Source organism: Dendropsophus ebraccatus, chromosome 7 (assembly GCF_027789765.1).
Source record: "Dendropsophus ebraccatus isolate aDenEbr1 chromosome 7, aDenEbr1.pat, whole genome shotgun sequence".
In the NCBI taxonomy this organism is placed as follows: Eukaryota; Metazoa; Chordata; class Amphibia; order Anura; family Hylidae; genus Dendropsophus; species Dendropsophus ebraccatus.
This window is the reverse complement of record NC_091460.1, coordinates 69,128,024-69,142,796: the sequence shown is the minus strand read 5'-3', so window position 1 is coordinate 69,142,796 and position 14,773 is coordinate 69,128,024. Positions and strand designations below refer to the sequence as shown.

The 14,773-nt window shown below is 41.9% G+C and overlaps 1 protein-coding gene across 5 annotated transcripts in view; it reads right to left on the bottom strand.

Moving 5' to 3' along the window:
- Positions 1-14,095, bottom strand: part of SORBS2 (sorbin and SH3 domain containing 2) — a 215,782-nt gene extending 201,687 nt beyond the window's left edge. For all 5 annotated transcript variants that reach the window (XM_069977711.1, XM_069977715.1, XM_069977713.1 and 2 more), the window contains exon 1: positions 13,504-14,095. The gene's annotated coding sequence lies outside the window, so the exon portion shown is untranslated. The remainder of the gene's footprint in view (positions 1-13,503) is intronic.
- Positions 14,096-14,773: the final 678 nt, after the last annotated feature.

The following is a 14,773-nucleotide window of genomic DNA, read 5'->3' as shown; positions in this document are numbered from 1 at the left end:
TGCATAGATATACAGCATAGCTCAATGAGATAGGCACTTGATTGCTTTTGGCTGCTGCAGCCGAAAGCATTCGAGTGCCGAGCCGGGATCAGCGCCATTACGGCACAGACCCTGGCCGGGTGAAGACACAGGAACGCTCCTCCGGGACAACGTCACGGGGGGGGGGGGCGCGATCTCCGCCACTAGACACCAGGGAATGGCTGCATTAGGTAATCGGATGCAGCTGTCATCTTTGACAGCTGCATCCGATTATCTAATTAGGGGGCACGGCAATCGGACCGTGCTCGCTAATAGCCGCGGGCCCGGGTTACATGCGGTACCTGGGTCGTTAAAGGGTTAAAGTTGAAATACTATGCACAGATTACAGACTTTATATTTTTTTCAAGAATTATTGGATTTTAGGTTAACGTTCCATTTTAGTGATGTTAGGTGAAAAAAATTTACCCTTACTCCTTTAGAAGCAACCAAGAAGTAAATGGTTTCTTTAAACCCTGATAACCGTTTGTTATGTTGAGGACATAACTTAGGCTGAATTCAGTATAATAGACGATCCACCCTTACCTAGGCCTGCCTTGCACTAGTGTAATGTATTGATATGATGTCTTCTACAACTTTCACCTTGACTTTCATTTGTGGTCATCCCTAGCCTCTCCTGATAGATAAAAGCAGCAGGAAGCCTGCATACCGCGATGTCATCCACTTTTGTTTAAAAAAAACACACATGCGTTAGTCTAGTACATAGCTTTCCAGTTATAGCCAAGCATTTGTCATCTCATAATCCTTTCTTCTACTATAAATTAGTTATACGTTTCCCTTCCTAAATCCTAACCAGCATATTATAGCCAGTATTATATAACCTAGTGCTGTTGATGTACAGTCTGAAATATGTGCTTTTACCCAAACACCAAGAGTCCAGGATTGTGTGGTGTCTGTCATTGACAAAGCTTCTTCAGTTAGAGCAACGACATCTTGGCAACGTTGCATTTCCATTACAAATGAATTGTAGCTTGGAAAGATGCTTGTCATTTTGGCCAGTCCTTCATGAAAATGCCAAGACCCTGAAGTCATGAATACGAGCAAGGCTTAATGTTTCAAGTAGAGAGGGTTTTATTCCTTTTTTTTGGCAGCATGGCACTCTGTAGGCCGACTGTCAATACTCCGGTTTTGTCAAGAAGATCTTACTATGGAAATTTATTTCAAGAGGGCTCTCAGACTGAAGACAGATGCCAGAATGTACAACTCCGGCTTCTCTTCTGCAGTGCTGAGGGACGTGAATTTTCCACAAAAGCAACATTTTTTGATGTATTTATCACTGCATTCACAATGCCTACCTACTGTGAAGAGGCCGTCACCAAGAAATAGTCTGTACTGCTTAGTAATGTTAGTTTTTGGTGTGTTAAGAAGTTGTGTAAGGTATCATAATTTACATATCAGCTATTCCAATGGTATTGTAAAGGTAGCCATGGAGAGTGCTTTCCTAAATCCTATGTGGTTTCAATGACAGGATTCACTAAGACAGAAGGAATATGAATTACACAATGAGCTCACCTTTGATGACTGTTACAATAGATGTAGGATGTGTACATTCCAAATATAATGCATTCTTCTTAAGTTTATTGCTGGTTTCCTAGCACAGGGCTTTTCTAACAGGCTGTTGCTTCTTACCTTCAGGTTCAATGATCCGGGCCTATACACGCCTGTACTTGTTAGGACACCTCCCTCGGACGCTTTTGTCTACTACTTTAAAGTGATAACTTTTTATTATGAATTGGGGTCTCTGATCTACTTAAGGTGGGTTCAGTAATAGACAACATAAGGAGTACAAAATAAAGATGCAATATGCAATAATTTAATGCAATATACACATCAGACATCTACTATTAAACACTATTTTGACCAAGGCAAACAGAGGACTCCAGCATCCCCTGGTAAGTAGTAAACTTTATTAGCAGGTGCCATAACAGCAAACTGGTACAGAGGATATACACAGGACTTAAAGTGTCACTGTCGTGAATTTTTTTTTTGCAGAAATCAGTAGTCCAGGCGATTTTAAGAAACTTTGTAATTGGGTTTATTATCCGAAAAATGCATTTTTATCATGAAAAAGCAGTTTGAAGCTCTCCCCCCTGTCTTCATTGTTCTCCTATGGAGAGAGCTAAAGAAAAGACCAAAACAGGACAACAAAGAGTTAATCTACAAATCCCTCACCTGATATCTCTTGGGACCATCACCAGTGACCTGTCTGAGCTCAGATTACAGCTGTCACCCAGCTCCATGCCTGTAATCCTCTGTTATCTGCTTTCTGCTGCCGGCTAACTCCCTCCTTCCTCCTCCCCCCTCCCCTCTCCCTAGAACAGACAGGGTACGTCTCCTGCAACAAGTCACAGTTTTCAGATTTTTCAGAGTGGATGAAAAAGAGGAAGGAGGGGGGGACCTGGGAAAAGGCTTTTTACATGCAGATAATGGCAGATTTGGCTAATAAACCCAATTACAAAGTTTCTTAAAATCGCCTGGACTATTGATTTCTGCAAAAAAAAAAAAATACGACAGTGACTCTTTAAGATGCCCTAGTGTTTCTGGTATGGCACTGCTGGCGTTCGGAAGTGCTCAAAATGTGTTAAAATCAGCTAAACCCTGTGTATGCACTCTTCACAATTTTGCTGTAATGATACCTTCTAATGAAGCCAAGTTTTACCGCTTACCTGGAGACGCTAGACTTCTTCATCTGCCTGTATTGCCTGGTGCTCCCCTGTATCTCCCTGCCTTCCCCTGCATGTTCTTGTGCAGCCGCTGAGATAAACTGGATCCATAGAGTATATACACTGTTTCAATCAATGTATACATGTACACTCAATGGAGGGGAGGGGGTAACAAGCAGCTGCCAGAAAGTTCTAGCACCAGCTTACCTCCAACATGATGAATTCTCATTTACCAGGAGATTTTCTGTTGGGGGACAGTAGGGAAGCCCCTATATACACTACAGTGTATTAGCATGGGTGCCCCATATAGCCATGGCCTCATGCTGTGGAGCTTGCCATAAGAGGCCACAGTTATCACCATAGTTGAGTAGATACACAACAGAAGATGTACCAGTGACAGTTTTGTGTTGTCATTGTTCTACCTGTTACACCTTAAGGCTATGTTCACACTGCGTATATGTCCGGCCGCATATTTTCGCCGCCGGACATATACGCGGTAAACTCCGGCTGGAGATTTACGCTACTTTCGGACGGCTACGTATGGACCGCAAAGTTACGCCCGTAGTCTACTTACGCTTCCCGAGCGCCCTACATAGCGATCTGACAGCGGTCTTTTACTTGGAAAGCTTCGCCTAGCCCCGGACACCCCACAGAACCTTTTGGATCGGCACAAAAAGCTGCAAAAATGAAGAAATCACCACTATCTACGGGACCGCATGTAACGCTACGGGCGTAAGTTACGGCATTTTCGTCCGCAAACAATGGTCTGGTCATTTTTTACGGCGCCACGTACAATCCGGGCGTAAGTTTGTACGTAGTGTGAACTGTGCAGCCGTACATCGTATACTTTCCATGGTACGCAAACTATGTAAGTCTCCAGCCGCTTATTCACGGAACGCGCTACGGCCGGAAACTTACGTAGTGTGAACATAGCCTAAGCTGGGTTCACACTACGTATATTTCAGTCAGTATTGTGGTCCTCATATTGCAACCAAAACCAGGAGTGGATTAAAAACACAGAAAGGATCTGTTCACACAATGTTGAAATTGAGTGGATGGCCGCCATATAACAGTAAATAACTGCCATTATTTCAATATAACAGCTGTTGTTTTAAAATAACAGCAAATATTTGCCATTAAATGGCGGCCATCCACTCAATTTCAACATTGTGTGAACAGATCCTTTCTGTGTTTTTAATCCACTCCTTGTTTTGGTTGTAATATGAGGACGACAATGCTGACTGAAATATACGTAGTGTGAACCCAGCCGACTTATGGCTTATTAGAACAAGCTGCAATATAGGTAGTAGTAATATTATGTATACAGCATTTTAGACCTCATAGCACTTGAACATTGAACTTGGCTCATATTACCAGTTCTTATACCCAATTGCTGCCATCTCACACAGCAGTGAATTGATGCACATTTTGCTCTCTGGATTAGCCAAAGATGTAGCTTTCTCTTAAATCATATATTATAGTCTGTGGCGGCCATATCTTGTGCTGTCTCACACAATGTTCTTTTAAATTCTCCAGTGCACTGATAAATGCAGACCTTTTACAGTACCGTGCAGATCAATACTCGACTGAGCTGGAGACAAATCTGAAACATTGTTAACAAAGCTAGGCAAAAAGTAATATACTGTATTTTAGTTAATCCAGTCCCTGGAATATTCATATCAACAATCACCAACACAACATGCTCGGCCATTGCATTTACAAACTAAGTCTATGTTTACATGGCGTATGAGACCGGCCGTTCCGTGAACCGGCCGGGTCACAGAATGGCCGGTCTCTGAAAAGATTATCCGGCCGCAGTGTTCTGATACGGGCGCATCAGCGCGCAATCACATCAGAACTATCATAGCACACAATGAAGCAAATGTCCGGAGCCGCTCGCTTCATTGTGTGAACTGACAGGTCTTTCTGTGGCCGCAATTCACTGAATTTATTTGCCTGTTGATAATATTTTATTTTGTATTGTTCAGTAAAATATCTAAAATTTAGTCTAATTTCTAAATAGTTGTCTGGTTATATTGGTGTAACAGTTACTAAAAGCAATGCATTTTTACCTATCCAATTATCAGGACCTGGTTACTTATACATGTGGCCACCACTACACAGTGAAGAGAGCCAACTGCTTCCAGCCCCATTTTCTGTGTAGTGTGGGTACTCAACAACTGATTGATGGGGGTGCTGTAAGTCGGCACCCTGCCGATCAGTGACTGATGCTATCCTGTGGATAGCTCCCCAGTGTGTTTTCCCTGGAAAAAGTTAAATTTGGTGTATACATTATACACTCTATGGCCGGTTTCACACTATGTATGACAGCGGCTATTGTGTGACACTGCCGAATCACAGAACGTCTGGTGTCAGTGATTTTCATCCCGGCTGGTACTGCAGTATTTGCCAGATAAACTACTTTTCTTTCAAATTGAAATGCGGGCTCAAACGGGTGTGCCCGTGTTCCAACTAGCCAGTGCAGACCATGGTCTGCTCTGTCACTCTTGTGCTGACAAAACTGACATGTTAATTTTTTGTGCGGCCGCAAGGAATCCCATCTGGAGTGTATACAGAGTGTATATACTCCGGCCAGGATTCCATTGAAATCAATGCAATGTATTTTTCATTTAATAACATTGTTCCAATCTGCCTATAATATATTATGTACAGTAGTAGTAGTATGTTTTCCTATAGTGTTTGTTTCCTTCTTTGTTTTTTCTTGTTTTTCCTAGTGGTGCATTAACACAGACAGATTTATCTGAAAGATTTTTGAAGCCATGGCCAGGAACAGACTATAAACAGGGAACAGGTCATAAAAGAAAGGCTGAGATTTCTTCTCTTTTCAAATCCGTTCCTGGCTTTGGCTTTAAAAATCTGTCATAAATCTCTCTGTGTCAACGCACTGTTTGAAATACCTCCAGAATAGTTTTGGGTGCCTTCACACCTACCGACTCGCAGCGTTTATAACGCTGCGAGTCGGCTAGGTCCTGGCAGATCAATGTCATTACATACACGCAGCGGTCTGAATGACCACTGCGTGTATGTAAATCTGCCGGCCGCTTAACCCCTTCTGATGCCGCCCGCCTCCCACTCCAGCTCTGTATACATTACCTGTCCTCGCTCCACAGAGTCCCGGGGTCCTGCTCTCCCACCCGGCCAATCAGAGGCTGCGGCTGGGCAACACACTGATTTGCCGGGCGCGAGAGCAGGACGCCGGGACCCCGTGGAGCGAGGACAGGTAATGTATACAGAGCTTGAGCGGGAGGCGGGCGGCATCAGAAGGGGTTAAGCAGCCGGCAGATTAACATACACGCAGTGGTCGTTCAGACCGCTGCGTGTATGTACTGACAGTGATCTGCCAGGACCTAGCCGACTCGCAGCGTTATTAACGCTGCGAGTCGGTAGGTGTGAAGGCACCCTTATGGTGCTGAATTCTGATCATTAAGCTTGTCCCCTGCTCAGTGTTTCTGTTTCACTAGATACTTTAAATTAACAGCTACCAGATGCAAACCTCTCGGGGCACCTTTATTACATATAATTGTTCACCAAATGTGTACTAAATCCTTTTTATTGCTTAATTGCGTGTATATGAGGATAAGAAGGCTCCCATATAAAACAGTGAGGATTCACTTAGAATTGCACGGCAATAATAAGAAAGACAAAGGGATGAGAAAAAGATCCATTCAAACCTCCTTAATGGTCATTTTACATGTTTATGCTGAAAACGTCTTTTACGCTTTGTAATAACTTAGGGATTAAAGCAGTCACAACTCAATGAACACAACTAGATTTGTCTGCTGACAAATGCCCTGGAATAATAAATTAGTTTTACTCTAATTATATCTAATTATATTTTATTTTCAGTGAAACATTGTAGACTTATCGCATAAAATCCAGTTACAGTACATAAGGCTCTAGACGCACAGATTACTATGGCCATAGACATGCAGGTATCTGCCATATAGTGCTCTCTGCTCTAGGAGTGGAGTTATTGTTCCCCACCCATTGGGTCTCCATGTGTTTCAAATCTGCAACTCCCATCATACCTGAAGACCCGAGGGCTGTAGCTTTGCAACTGATGAAGACTGAAGAGCCCCAGGTTGGAAAACACTGCAATGTTTTATAGTAAAGTGTATAAGCTGATTACCCGAATGTGTGCAAAAATGTGTGAAGGTGGTCCTCTCAAAGAAAAATGTATACAAAATACTGGTTTGAGTGTCTAATGGAGATAGCAACCATGTACATCTCACAAATAAAGTAACACTAAATCATGTCTTTTAACGTGTTGAATCACTGGTCCCCAGCATGGTTTACTTTCTTATTCATTACCCCTTATTTCTTGTTCCCAACATCACTACTCATCTGAATTATAGTTCTTAGAAAGAAAGTCCATAGTCCTAATCTTATTTCTGGTCCCCAGCATAAATAACTTATTCATTCCTTGCCCATAGCATGGTTTACCACTTATCCTTGATCTCCAAGAATGGCTCACTATCGTATTCTTTGTCCTCCATATGGTCCCTAACTAGTTCCTGGTCCCATTTACAGAATGCCTGCCCACATCGTCTCTGGTCCCTAGCATAACTCCCCTCTGTTTTTTTTTGTTCCTAGCAAGCTTCCCCCAGTAATTCTTAGTTCCCAGCATGGCTTCCCTGTCCATTGCAGCATTACATCAATTGTGCTCTCCCTATCTCCCTCTATTTTGCCTCCTATCCACTGACAGCTCCTCCTTGTGCTTTATCAATCTTTGGTCAGATAGAGGGGTGGTCCACTTATAGAGAGGCAGCTTCTATAGATTGAATTGGTCACAAAAAAAGTAGTCAGGGTCTTCCTAAAGGGGTAGTCTTTTTGGGACATGTAACTTTTTATCTCTCTATTATGGATACATTATACCACATTTTTTTTATTCTGTACAAATTCAAATCTCCCATTTCTGAAATCTGAAGAAAATCAAAGTACAGTACAGTAGGGCAGAAGTCTATGGTGTTGTATTACTGCTCTCTAAAACCTGGAGGTGTGTATGTGCCCTTAGGGCCTGTTCTTGTCAGTGTTTCTTCAATATAAAATTACAACATAATGTAGCATAAATGTACGAGAAAAAAAAAAATCCTGAAATACAATATGACAGAATAGGTTTCTCTAACTTTAAAGGAGAATTATCAGCAGGTTAGACAAATCTAACCTGCTGGCAACCCCCATTGTGCAGGAGAAAGTGCCAAGGATGAAGGTAAGTCTCTTAGCTTCATCTTTGGCGCTGTTCCTGTGCAGTTAGTCTTTTACTTTTCGGTCTGGTAAGACTGTTTGGAGCACTGGGGCACTATTAGGAGTACTGTCCCTCCCCTATAGCACTGATCCGCCCCCAGCTGGCGCACCTCTTCTGATGATTATAAATGGAGTGGGCCGGCTGGGGGCGGACCAAGGGGTAAATTACTAACTGCACGTGAACAGTGCCGTGGATGAAAGTAAGAGACATGCCATCATCCTCTGCGCCTCCTGCACAATAGGGGCCTATCAGCAGGTTAGATATGTCTAGAAGAAAGTCCAGTGATGGGTCAGCACACCTTAATAAATGTGGATATATGTGTCTCCTTTGAGCAAATTGCCTGGGTGGAGCTCGACAGACCAGAAAAGTACCCCGGACCTTGGGGCGGTATACGTATGTATTGCAGAAAAAAAGGAAAGTCTCCGGCTCTCATAAAATAACCAATTCTTTATTATAAATTCATTTAAAAGGCCTTTTAAATGAATTTATAATAAAGAATTGGTTATTTTATGAGAGCAAGAGACTTTCCTTTTTTTCTGCATTAGATATGTCTAACCTGCTGATAGTTCCCCTTTAATTGACTTGATTGCTGTAGGAATACTTTCATAGATACAGGTCTTTTCCCTGATATCTGCTATCAGGGGAGAGTAAAGAGGCCACCATACATTTTAGCTGGTCGCTGCCCCTGATGAAATTTGCAGGCTCTGCTAATACTTATGTAATACATATGTATATGTTAAAATATAGCTATGACAGATGCCACTTAGTGATATCCATTATACATAGGGTATCATGTTAAAAAGATGTATACCGTATGGTTCCCATTTTTTTTTTTTTGGATTCAGACAGATGTAGTAGTTTGTAGTCCGTGGGGCTCTGTGCATTAATTTAACACATATGCCGGGACTGTCCTTGTGCTTGTGTTAAAAAGAGCCTGAGGCCTCATGCATACAGTCGTATTATGGATGTATTATGTACACAGTGATTAGTTGGCACTAGAGATGAGTGCAACTCAAGCATGGTCGAGTCCGATCATTCGTCATTTGAATACTGAGAAGGTTGAATGCAGCCCTAAGGCTGTCTGGAAAACATGGATCAACCATAGGCATCCAACTTCTTTAGCCACCGGTATTCAAATGCTGAACGAACAGACTCAAGCATACGCGAGTTGTGCCGGTCTCTAGTTGGCACACATATAAGCATATGTTACAGAGGAATACAGAGATTTCAGGTTCATACTGAAAGTAAAAGTTGGCATGGGTAAGTATGTATTTTTTCCTTTTAAAGCATTGCCTCTAGGGGAGAATAGTCTGGTACAAATGGCACCTGACAGGGTCCCTGCAGTGTTGTATTATGAAGCTGTCAGGGACTGTGTAGGGCTTTTTACAACTTCTCTGCCGAGGCCCTACAGAAGGAACAATCATCAACCAGTATCAAAACTGCCTTGCCTTGTAAACAACTTGGGTGCACCTCAGTGTGTCCTGCCTAACACTGTGATGATGTTCATACACCTTCATAAGCTGTTGGCAGAACTTGAATTTGGCCAACAGTTAGGGTGGTATTACATGGGACGATTATCGTTTGAAAAATCGTCAGGTCGTTCGTCTAGTGTAATAGCAGACAATGATTAAACGATAAAATTGTTTGATAGAATTTGGACCTACAGTATATTTATTTTTATACTTGATCATTTGCAAATTGTTTGCATGTAATAAGACGGCATTTGGTCATTTACAGTAGTGACAAACGCAGTAGTGACAACAGGATGACCGCAAGAACAATCATAAGTAACAATCATCGTTCCGTGTAATTAGGTCAACGATTCCAGGTCGTTCGCCATAGTAGTCATTTGAGATCGTTTATTGTTAATCATCGAAAAATCACTTTGTGGAATAGTACCCTTACTGCATCTCTTCTGTTCAACCCGTACACATAGACGAATGGGGAGAGGGGAGTTAGGCCGCTGCTCACCAAACAGCTCTGGTGACTTATCTACAGGAAAACATAAAGGTTGGTCAGTGGAAATCCAACTTGCCAGATGTTTCTAACCCCCAACGTTATCTGTTAGAGAGTCAGAAGGCCCCCATACACATTAGAAAGCCATCTGGTCTTGGGTGGGGTTTCTGAATTTTCACTAAAGTGTGGGAAAACCATGAGGACTACTACTATCAAGCAACATGCAGATTTAGTAGGTTGTGGCTGCAGAATGAAGGGGGGGGGGGGGGGGGAGGAAGCTGTTATAGCATTGCGGGTCTATGGGAGGTGCTATGATGAACAGCTGTTGTAATAGCACCCTATATCCTCCATTCATTCAATAACTGGTTTCAACAGTACAATTATAATAGAAAGTATATTATAAAGTGTGACTACCACATGTGGCCTGTACACAGATAACCAGTCTCCAATAGCTACATCAAATGGAATGTTTAATATTTTTTTTATCTCGGAACCTCCTCCTTTTCTGCATTTCATTGTCTGCTATCAATGGCCGCTGCCTTTATTTTACTATTTCTAATATGACATACCAAGGCTGATTGTTAAACAGAGTTTCTCATTACTTGTTCCTGAATCAGTGAAGACCATGGCAGACTGTGGCAGGCAGCCAGGTGAGGCTTACCTCCATTTAGGCTTTGAAAAGTTCAGCAATTTGTTAAAATAAAAGAATACGGCTGCACTTAAGCTACGAGCAATGCAAAGCAGACTGGTAATATTAATCCAACCCTCCACAAGTATTTTTTACTCTGAATGCAGGATAAAATAAAATCCATCATAACAAATGAAAAAGCTGCAGTGTCCTCCCTGTGTTGCATTACTCTGGTTTCCTATGATATAGACCCTTGTCTGTGTGAGATAGGGGTCTTGTGAACCCCAATGTGGACAATGACCTTTATATGTAATGTCAATCTCTGTACTCTGCTGTGGAATATGTTGAAGCTATATAACCAACAAGGGGTGGGGACAGCCAGACTATCCCTAAACCCAGATGTGGGGGTAATGTGCATGCATGTAGAAAACATGCATGTTCTGCCAATCTGAGGGTACATCTATATAGAGGATCTGAGAAGATGACCAGGTAGCTTTGTTATGGCCAGCTTGATGTGTGTGCCTTCAACTCTACTCTGTAGAGTGGTACAGTGCACGCCTGTCCTGCTTTTTGGCCAATACAGTGATTTGGAAATCCTCATATCTTGCATGGTGGTAATCACTGAAGTCTATACTCCATCTTTATGACTTAATGGGACAATCCCTTTAACCATGACAGTTATAATTTCTTAAGAAAATCTACTGTATAAGGAAAACATAACCAAAGAAAGCTATGAAAACAATGGGGGGGGGGGGGGGGGGGGTTTATCAAAGGGTGTAAAATACAGACTGGTGTAAACTGCTCCCAATCACAGCTCAGCTTTCAGGCATGGTAAAATGAAAGCTTAGCTGTGATTGGTTACTGGGGGAAGTTTACACCATAGTATATTTTACACCCTTTGATAAATCCCTGCCCCCCCCCCCCCCCCCCTATTGTTTTTATAGCTTTCTTTGTATGGGAATTCCAGAATTTACTATATTCAGCAGTTGTATACAGGCTTTGAATTTGGAGGTAGGATTGCACACCATGTAACCACAGGTGAATAAGAGCCAAGAAGGCATTTATTAATAATGTTTTCTCCATTTACTTTTTATACAGTAGCAGTATTATTGGGAGAAAATCCACTTATTACAACTTTGAATATTGCAAATATTCAATTTCTGTCCTTCTCTTCCTCCTTCTCATCACTCTTTTATTGGTATCTGAGGGGATGGTTGGAGCGATGATAAGAGACAGAGTTCAACAAAAGCATTGGGGCAGTAAATTAAAAGTTACAGTCCCCTCCTAATAATACAGCACCGTATGGCTGCTATCACGAAGGGCAAAGAGCTAAGTGTTAGATGCAATCCTTGTAAACAGGAGAAGGCAGGGTGCAGCCACAGTGACATGTTTCTGGGTGGGCCTTATATCTTTCACCTTCATTTATCATGCCTCAGAAGATTGCAATAAAAAGCATATTGCTTTTACACACCCAGCGTCATCAGATTTGTATGCCTCCTTTGTTTTATGCTTAATGCCCAAGTGTACAGGACTATATGTCCAATAACTAAGGTACCAGCATGTCTTATTATGCTGTCTACATCACCTATATTGCAGGCAGTTTATCTCTCATGTTCAGTGTAAGGCAGAATGAAATCTATGGCACAGTAGGAAAAATAGCATGCAGCATTACAGGGTGGGGGAGGGGGAGCAAAATCAATAGCATCACAATGTATGGTGGAGATAGGGAGAACCCCTGGTCATTAAAAGACCTAAATAATCATTCAAATGGAAACAGAAAAACATCAATTCTAAAGGGAACAAGCTCAAAAAGCCTCAGAACACTAAACCTTATGCTTGCTTAGTGTGCTGAAAGACGGCATTATACCCATGTTATTGTGCACAGGGATGAATGTCAATAAAGTTTATCTGAAGGATATGACAGTGACATCAATACGCCTATTGTGATTTATAACTTGAGCTTCATTGTTTGCCCAGATACATAATATAAAACAGATCACCTGGACAACTCTATGGAAATGTTAATATTTGTATGCAGAGTGACAGAACAAAGAGGATGGGATCTGCTAGAAAGGAAATTGTAATTGCAACTAGTTGAATGATTGCAGCACATTTTCCCTTTTGCTTACTTGAACTGTGCCCTGTGCCCGGCAGCCGGCTTACTGTCTGTAAATGTATTCCATCCCTTTTACATCCTTTAAACATTAACCAATTGCTGTTTCTACTGCCTGCATTAACCTTTACCAATATTGACAGCCCAAGTATCCCTAAGAGACCATTGACGCTAGAGAATGAATTATTGGTGGGTGTTGGTCTATGCTGTGGTTATGAATATCTAAGGAGTAAGAAACTCAATTCATTGTGTGATAGATCCTCTTTTCTATGGGGAAAGTGAGACGGTATGCATAATATAATAGCATCACTCTGTATGTGCTCCACTCCCAGCTGGCTGGCTATTCTTCCCTTTGACTCCATGCTATGAAACCCAGTGGGTGTGCTAAGCTGAGTGGTGGGGTGTATGCCGGCTCTTATTAACTCATTGATACTTACACAGGAAAGCACCTTTCTCTTACAGAATAGAAAAGAATTCACTAACTTTTACCATCCAGCGTATGGCAATGCCCCTGTTAAACGTAAAGAAATGCCACCTGCTAGCCTGACCTAGATAACATAACAATGGTGAGGCAGGAGAACACTCTGGTAGGCCAAGTGCTTTGACATTTGTGGAGCCCTCATGTACATCACATCTAATGTGATGCAAATAGCAGCCCTGATTCCTGCATAGGTACTATGCAACGTATATGCATTGTACACAGTACACAATACCAGTCCATGCAGAACACGTCTTTGCTGTATATAAAATCACAATTGTTAGAACTATATCAGAACAGAACAGATCTAAATCCATGTACATTTATTATATCACGTTCTCTATGTGCAGGATAAATTCTTACCTTGTTACGCAGGTAGTTAGCGATGGTACCTTGGTCCTCCAGCGAAAGTGTTCAGGAAGGGTAAGGCAATACCAGAAAGGGTGCAGGGGCTGTGTATTGTAGCTCAGAGCCTAGATGAGTGATACACCTGCTTCTTCTCTACTGCCGTCTTCTTGTATTAAGAAGAAAAAAAAAGCAGAGATTACAAAAAGGGCAACACCCTTTGTTCGGGTCACTAAGCTTCCCTTGTGAGCAGCTAATACTGAGCCCTTCAGATAACGTTGCAGGGGAACCTTGCCTTTACAAGACAAAAAACCTACTCCACCGCCTGATAAAGGATATGCAGCATTATCAGCCTGCATTCCATCTTCTGGAATCAGCTCCTAGCACAGGCAGCCAGCAGCAGCTCATCCACACAGGGGCTCCAAGGCATTCTCAGCTCTAGCACTGATCAGCAAGCCCGCCTAGCATAGCCCTCAGAAGATGGGATTTATTTCCTGTAAATAAAGGATATAGCAAGGCATAACACACAGCACACTGCTGCCTCGCAGGGGGAAAATGGCTGGTCCTTTCAGCACTGCTGCAGATAGCTCATTGGGTTGCACTGGCTTTTTGTAACTATAGAAACAGCCAACAGACAGGCTTACACAGCAAGCATGGCCGACCATGTGCAGGTCACCAGTCCTGAATGCTAATTTCTTTCAATTACATTGTGCTCTATCTGGGTCTGTTAACTTGTTAATTGTATCAGTTCGACATAGGCTACAATGGCGCTCAGCAGCTATTTATTTACATATGGACTTAGGGGTTTTATTGTACCTCATGGAGCACCGACACCATTGTAACTACTGAGCTAGGAATCTAATGCTGTTATTGTTCCGATCACCCCAAATATAGTGATATGATAAATAATAAAGATAGTCATTCTTTATGTAGATTACAATAACCACTAGCTCAGATCATCTATATCCATTATATGCTGCCTTAATCACTCCTTCTATTATATATATATATATATATATATATATATATATATATATATATATATATATAATATATAATATATATATTAGATCTGATCTCCTCCTTGGAGATCAGAAAAGCCTTTCCTAAGTAAAATATGTCAGTGCTGCAGTGAATATGATGTACAGAGCAGAAATACAACCAAGGGCATAGGCTACAAATGCCATGATATGTTGCCGATGTACTAATCTAGTTATAAGGACAATATTTATAAGCTTAACTGGGTTCACACTACGTATATTTCAGTCAGTATTGTGGTCCTCATATT